Raw genomic sequence first — 8,787 nt, 5'->3', positions numbered from 1 at the left:
TGACGTAGCTTCAAAATTTATTTTCAAATCGGAAGAACGAATTAGCTCGAAATAACTAAATCAGTATAAATAAATACATTTTCACAATATCCACCCACGTTGCTAAAAACACTATTAGGACACATATATGACTGTCAACATCTCATAAAAAGTGTTTTGGTGTTTAATGACCCTTATAAATGCCTTATAAAACATACATTTTGCACAATTTAGAAAAAGCACAATTGATACAAGTTTAACTTGTTTTAATCAATATTTGGTGGATTTTAATCAAAACCCAGAAAAACATTAGTTATTCTGACCAATTGTCAGTTTTTGGGGTAAGAAATGCTCTCACTTAATCACTTTCCTTTGGCTTAGGCTCAATCCCAATTCTATTTTTGTACCTCTACCCCTTCCTCATTGGCCCTTAAAACCAAGGGTGAAGGGGAAGGGCTTTAAAATTTACCCCTAAGAATTGGGACAGCACCTGCACACGTCATCATATGACATTGTGATCTCCTGCTTCATGTGAGATCAGACGATCGCGACTGCTGTAGTTATTCCAGAGGTGTTATTTTTTGGTATTTATCTTCAGTAAATCACTGAAGGCATATATTTTGTTATCATAACAATCTAATGTGGCAATAACATCGTAACGATACTGTGTATTTACACAGTGGCCATATTCATCAATGTAAACACACCAAAACAACATTAACATTATAGCAGACACTGTAAAAAGCTCATTCCCAGTCACTAGACATTACTGACAGGGTATTCCAGTGTCATCGAGTGTCAGAATGCTGTGGGACTGCTATACAGGAGTTATGATTTTGGATTATGGATTGCGAAAATTATTAGCTGTTTTTATTTTAGCATTTTTTTTAAAGCATGACGGTAAAACACGAACGTGGTTATGAATATATTAAAACATATGCTTGTTTGTTGTAAAAATTTGTAAAAGTCGAAGTCGAACGCACCTAAAGACACAATCAGAACATGACACAGAAATGAGCCCATGGCTGGAAACAAGGGAAGACAACATTAGCCTAAATATAACACAAGAAAACATGACGCACCTTACAGGAACACAAATTTTCAGTTTGCACACAATTTGTTTGGTTTTGGTCAATCTTGCTGCATTCATGTCCTCTAGCTATGGATGTGGCAAATGAAGCACTGAGGCTTTCTTACCAAACTGAGATGATGCTTCAAACCTTCTGACAGTGCTCTACTTCGCCATCTGGTGGTTAATAAAAAATCTTACACCTACAACTGATTTAAAATGTTTTGGTCATTGGGATGTCATTGTAACTGTTTATTTGTACATTTAATAAACATATTAGCAAGAAGGTGGCATTTGTGTGTGCAGTGATATTGCTTTTATTAATTTTTTTTAATTTCCAAAGTTTTTGCACTTGATGACAACTTCCTGTTCATCATTTGTACATGCGACACAGTAAAGTTGCAAAGGGACAGCAGTGGGTTTTGGGGGAAATAATAAGGAAAGATCTGGGAGATGGGGATCAAACACCCACACCGACAGGGTGGTCACGCAATATATTAACACACTGCACAACTAGGCAATTAGGTTTAAAGTTAGAAAAAACAATTACTCTTCTTTTTTATAATGTATACAGTGTTTGTTATAAATGATGTATCTGTGCACATTATTATTCTGTAAAAATGTATTTACTCTCAATTGTCATAACCTTCTCTAACCATCAAAACAGCTTTTTTTTTTTTTTTTTTACTTCAGTCTTTTGTCGATCGACCAACCAATTTGTCAATCTTCCTTAATTTTGTTAGCAACATTCATCTTCCAACAATCTGATCATTCCCAATGGATGAAATCAAGCACTGCCCTACATTTATTTCTCATTTCAGGACCATTTCAAGTGGATGTGCATCATGATAAGAGAAAAAAGGACAATCTTAACTTCTGTTTCATGGTGACTTTACTATTGTTTTTTTGGTGAGTTCCTTACAAACCAATGCCAAAATGATTTTGAACATTTAGACAACGCAGATTTAACATTCGCAATACTGGAGTAGAGAGGGTTATTACCTGCTCTTTACACACAAAGTAGGCCTACCTGAAACTTTAAATTAGAAAAGCTCAATAATACACTGGACAGATCCTCAACGCACTCATTTCTCTCCTGTGTGCTGCTAAGTTTTAAAAGTGTCCGCAAGTACCAATAGGCACACTAGTTTATTCACACACTAGCTGCGCAGACGCGACATGCGCCACTCCGTAAAATTATTCTCACAATAAGTTTCTGTTGTCTCATCCTTCCGACTGAGTTTATACTTACGAGGGGAATACTTACAGTGTTGCGAATAGTTTGTAAAACCTGGCTCATTGTGGTCAAAGTTAATTAAATTAATAAAAGTGAAACTGACGGGCGCAATATAGATGGTCATCAACAGAAAATTATTTAGCCTAATATAGGCTACTCTGAAACTGTAAATATTTCACTGTAATTTTATTTATATTAATACTTCATTTAGCAAACCAGTCTGTAAGTTTGTGCACTGAAGCAAATAAGCAGACTTTGTTTTAAACTGCACCTCAATTATTCTTATTTATTTTGTAGATAACTGACCAACAAAAAAAATAACACTAAAATATCCAACAACTTATACTAAATGAAATTCATTTCAAAAAGATCATTTTACAGACAAAAAAAAAATAAATAATAATAATTTTCAGACACGCTTTCAGTTTCTCCATCTCACTCACGGCGAGTTTAGGCGAGGAAATGTTCATTAAGTAATACTGGCCTCAGACTGTTTAGTCTGCTTCAAACCTGCAAGAATATATATCAGGCTTTGCCAAATAGATAGTTATTTTACCAACGATTGGGGTGAATAGTGGTACTCTATTACAGATTTCAAAGAAAAATCTTAATATTAAAAAAGGAAACATAGGCAGGACTAAAACCGATCATAATGGATGTTTAAATAATGTAGCCTATAGTTTATAGCAGTGCTGAATGTTTGTTGCTGGTTAGGTTATTTCAGACAATAAAGAAATGCTACCCTTGTGAGCCAAATTAACAACACAGACTCATCGTTCAGTCAGTCAGTCAGTCAGTCGACAGCTGCCTCTAGAGGATTTATGGCACCCATGACAAAAAATTAAGATGTGAAAAAGCATACACAGTGGCCTCTGAAAAAATCTGAAAAAAAAAGTAGCTTCTAGAACGTATTTTCCAATCTCTAAAAGTGTGGTTTATTTCTAAACTAATTTTGAGAGGATCATGTGCTTATGATTGAACACAGCTGGTACCGCATCAGCTCTGTATATTGCACCAATCAGATAAATACTGACACACTATAACTAACCAGAGCTTTCCACTCCAATCATCTTTATTTTGAAGAATCCCCCTTCCACCCCCACTCCTCCTCTTCTCTGATAGGGTGGCACGGCAGTCCAGTGGTTAGCACTGTTGCCTCAGAGCCAGAATGCACTGGTTCGGCCCTTCACCGAGCCGGTTGGCTTTTCTGAGCGGAGTTTGCATGTTCTTCCTGTGTTCGCGTGGGTTTTCTCCCACCATCCAAAGACATACACCATAAGTAACTTGACTACTCCAAAATAGCATCTAAAGACATTAGACATCCTCAGCACGTTCACAAGCAGGGGAGTTCTCGAGACCTGAGCTCAAACTCTCCTCTCGCTCTTCAAACGGGAGGGAGCCCCGGGCTCGAAGATATTCTGAGCTCAGGGCTCTCTCCTGGGACAGCATGCCAAAAACACTTTATTATCAATCATCAGCTAAGTGTGAACTCTTGAAATGTATTTAGGGGTACGTATCAATGAGCCTGCGGTTGAAAACTAGACAGATATTAATAGAACACTAGAGCTCCACAATAACAATTGTTTTGAAATATGGTATATATCTCACAAATATATACTTAACTATTTAGCTTCTCCAGCACTTACTTTAATTAAATATCAATTTATTCTTAAAGTATACAGTTATAGGATTGTGCTTTAGATGCCAAACTGTGGTCAGATGAGTAAATTCATGCAACACACAAACTCTTACAGTGCATTTAGGGGATTTTCTAGCTGTTGATTGTACATTGGTTGTAGACTGATTATTACTTTGCATTGTGGGATTGATTGAGTGCACTTCAGAATGTCCACTATGGGTTTAGACGCCACTAAAATGGCTGCTCTTAACTCAGTATAATCACTTATAAATGTGTCACAGTTTTGGCTTGTAAAACACTATATTCAAAGATCTTACACATTCATATCTGGGTCACCAAAATGCAATGTGATGACTTTTACAAGAGATCAGTTATACTGGATATTGGGCAGGTTATATCTTTTTTATTTTATTTTTTATTTTGATCAGAGTTTCTAAAAAATAACACTTCTAAAAAATAACTTAAAGTCAGGATTAGAAGACACACAGACAACAGTAGCACATAGCTCTTCCGTCTTTGAAAACACACTTCAAAGGTTCCATATTTCCAGCTTAACAACAATGAAATGGGAAAAATGTGACAAAAAACAGCTTGCGATATAATGGAACCACCATTGTGTTTTCACTAGTGGCAGTTTGATTTGTGTAAATCTGATGGACCACTGTCATACGAAAGCCGTCTCTCTTTGGAGCGCATGCCAGGTTTGCTGAAGATGTCGTTCGGCATACGAGAGATAAGACACCTCACTGGGATAATAATGCCTCTGAAGTCTTACTGGCTATTCAGTTTGACGCTGGTGTCACACTTACATATAAATTAGCATTTGATTTTCAAAGGCCGTCTAATCCTCTGCTTTCATGTCTTTGCCAAAAGTTATGAAGATGACAGCCCTCCATGAGTACAAATGACACGTTCAACAACATGACCAAACCAAACGACAAACTGAACTTGTCTTAATCATGACGTTCACCTCTACTTCTGCTGGCACTGTTTGGGAATCAGAAGCTCATTTGAGGTTAATGTACAGCTGTCTTTAAAGGCCCCTTCCTTGTGATGAAGTATTAATATGTCTGTGACATCTATTGTTTAGCAGATGGTGTGTGTTTTCCGAGGCATGTTCTCCCCTTGAATCTCAGGTGTTTATTGTGGGAAGGGGATCTGACCCATATTTTCCTTCAGTGCAGCTGTTCAGAAAAATCTCTGCCCTGTCCCTACCAATAATGCAAATACACACAAACTTTAAGCTGGGTTGCGTGACATCTATAAACTATACAATAAAAATAATAAGTTGCCAGAGTGTGATTATATTTGATGAATTGCATGCTATAAAACACTACACAACGTAAAAACTCCAAATTTATATATTTTTCCTAAACAGTTTTTCTACTTACCCATGTATCTCTTGACGTTGGTGAGTAGTTAATGGCTACAACCAATGATAATCGCTAATAATAATTGCACTTAACATCATACGTCTGCATACTTTGAATGGAAAATAGTCTACGGTTACATAGTATTAGATTTTTTTTATAGTGTATTCATTCTTTTATAGTGTTTTCATTCTTCTTTGGCTCTCAGCGAAGGCGGTCGCACTTCTTTCCTCTTCCTCCCATATCTCTCCTGGCTGGCTCCTCTTGTCTTATTCTATCTCTGAGGTACTCCGTGCCCTGCTCTCCAAACAAATAAGGAATTATTGATTTGATTAACTGGAACGCAACTGATACCATCTTGACGAAAACTCTGGGTTCGGGGGAACTCACCTGTCCTGTGGGGAAGTTTGCAACTGGATACATGTTGGACGGGTGGGAGAAGTGGTGCGTTGTGTGCCTGGCCGCTCTGTCTCTGGAGGATAATGAAGATATCTACCTATTCGGAACTTTGATAACAGGGTTTCTGCTGATGTGCTTGGGTGGGGCCCTGGGGTATCGACGATAGATAAAAGCGGTCAGTGCAGCTCAAAACCCCACCAAGCTGGCCGGCTGGATTGAAACGGTGGTGAGCAGGGTTGTTGGTACTCAGACTGTGGCATTAGACCACAACTTGAAAAACATCGGGAAGAAACTAGCGGCGTTGCAACTTGATTTGGACAGACCTGGAGAACAGTGACAGACATAAGATTTCTGCAAAATTGGCAATTGAAAGCCTTTTCTTCTCTTTCGGCTTCCCTGTGACTCTCCTGCCAGATGGCCTCGGCGGGAGACAAACAACTTTCCCAGGAGAACATGATAACGACATGTTCTAAATTCCTGCTCCCTGTTCCAAGTACATCTGTGAGACTACAGGCTTTCACACACACGTACACAGCTACAGGTAGACAATCACTGCCTAACCCACACATCCCATGCCTTCGTGTGCTTTCACCCAACGGTGTTGATAGGCGAGTCTGTGACCAGCACCTCCTGGCTGCCGCCTTTACTTTCATTGTTTTATAATATGCATTTATTTTTACCTAATTATCCTAGAGACTCCCATATGATTTGTTCAGCGATTCATTTGTTCCCAAACCTCTTCTTAGCGTGATGCTAATCTGCGCTGATTGAATCGATGACAGTCTGTTGCGATTGGTTGACAGCGTTCAGCGCAAGACAGAGTGAAATGCCCACCACGGCTTATCAACAATATTGAAGTAGTCAGAGTGCAGAGTGTATGTGTGAGCATACCTGCCAACACTCGTGTTTTTCTCAGGAGACTCCCATATTTCAGACCCATCTCCCAGCCTTCTTTGCTGGCCCAAACCAAAGAGCATAGAATCACCAAGAGGCGACAATCTAGTGCAATTTGGGTAACAGCCACTAAATGGCGCGGTGGCCATTTTGGGATGAAAATTCCAATAGAACCACAGCATATTATAAGTCTGTGAAAGAAACTATTAAAAGTGCTGATGGTTGTGATAGTAAGTGTTGTTTTGTCGTCTTTCAGGTTGTATGTCAGCTTTAATGTGCTTTTTAAATAAATAAATAAAAAACAAAGCATCTGCTTGCCATCGCAACAGCAATAAGATCCAATGGACAGCCGATCGCTTTCACTCCAAAATGGCCGAATCCGGGGCTGTTGTTGCAATAGAACGTTTTATTGAGTGTCGCCTCTTGGTCATTCTAAGCTCTTTGCCCAAACACAAACCAATTGTTTATTTTTAATAAATTTTCCGTGTTTGTTGGTCAAATTATTTATTCTCTTCATTTAACAGCTTTTCTCTTAGTTGCACTGCTTCCAGTAGTGTATTTTTATATTAGAGCTTTTAACCAGTCATAATCCGGCAATGCAATCACATTGTCAGCATCAAAGAAATGCCAATTTATCTTTATTTCTATAGTGCTTTTAAAATGTAGATTGTGTCAAAGCAGCTTAAGACAAGAGGTTCTAGTAAATTGAGACTGCTTCAGTCCAGTTTTCAGAGTTGAAGTTCAGTTTAGTTCAGTTGTAACCAATCGGATTTAGAGTTGGCTACACCTGGGACATCTTGCAGGCATGCGACGTCAGCATTTCTCGTCCATTGATTGGATGTTCAGACATAGCAATCAGCATCACTTGTAAATAATATATAATATATAAACAAATATAATTCATAGTATTATTGTTGTTGATTATCAGTGCATTCTGGGAAAAAAACAACAATTGTCAACTTTTGCCGACATAAACACTGTAGTAAGTTAAATTAATTTAGTGTTATCCAACTAGTGATCACAGACTGTGAACCACTCATCGTAAAGATAAAAAAACACTTGAGCTTGGTACATTTTACGTTAATAGGTTAATAGCTGTCTGTATTCTGTTATATTGGCAAGACAAAGTTATTAGTAATGCATAAAATAAATACGTGCGAGTCGATATATGTCTGTGAGAATAACTACTGTTTCAGATGTTTCACCTATTATGTGAGTTGCATAACTGTGCAACCTGGAACTGTGTATTGGGTTTCTTGCGATAATAGCCTTATAGCATTTATTGTAGCTACTTGTCTGTGATTCTATGTCCTGTTAGACTCCAACTTTTTCTGAGTAATATTTATCTAATATTTCTATTGCTGTGGCATGATGACATAGGATGACATTAATAGGTGGATTCATGCATGTAGGATGCTACTTAAGTCAATTTTTATCCCAATTTGAATTATTCCTTTTTGAATTCTTCTCTCAAGTCTCAGTTGTTTTTTTGGATCTTTGTTTTGTTTAGTTGCTTTAAATAATTATGGAAAAATCTGAGATCGGAGACAAAGTTTAGATTTACATGAAAGGACACTTTCTCTTTGTTCCCATCTGCCACTGCAGGATGAACATCACAGATGCTCACTGAAACACATGATGCACATAGAAGGGTCTCTCTAATTTCCTGCGACGGGTCACTTTGCTCGTTCAAATGGAGTCATTTTGCTTGGCTTTCCTGCAAGCGAGAGCGTAATGGGGTTGGGGGAGGGTGGGTGTGTGTCGCGGCCGCACTGATGAAAGCGATCTGGCATCCTGTGCCAGCTTGGAGCCCTGCAACTGATTAAAAATGCTAATGTGCCCTGTTGTGCTTTGATGTCAGGGCAAACAATGCCATAGAAAGTTATGGCTAGACGTTGTAATCCTTTATTCGGGAGGGCAGGCTGATGCCCAGCTGAGTGTCATGACAGTCGAAATCAATCATGGCCCAGCCGTGCTTCGGTGTCTGCGGCACCCCTGCTGGGCCTGCACACTTTAATTAGCTGCCATCCAAACCATCAGCCTTATGTATCATAGGCAGACAGGACCAGTGCTTTAATCACTTCATATTGGACACCAAATGGCATACAGCTCCACCAAAATGTACCTAGAAACCAATGTCATTGTCAAACACCTTTTCATAATGTCTACTCCTATATTATATGTAATGTTTGTCGATCAG

The sequence above is a fragment of the Danio aesculapii genome, chromosome 3 (genome assembly GCF_903798145.1).
Source record: "Danio aesculapii chromosome 3, fDanAes4.1, whole genome shotgun sequence".
NCBI lineage: Eukaryota > Metazoa > Chordata > Actinopteri > Cypriniformes > Danionidae > Danio > Danio aesculapii.
This window is presented reverse-complemented; position numbering follows the sequence as displayed.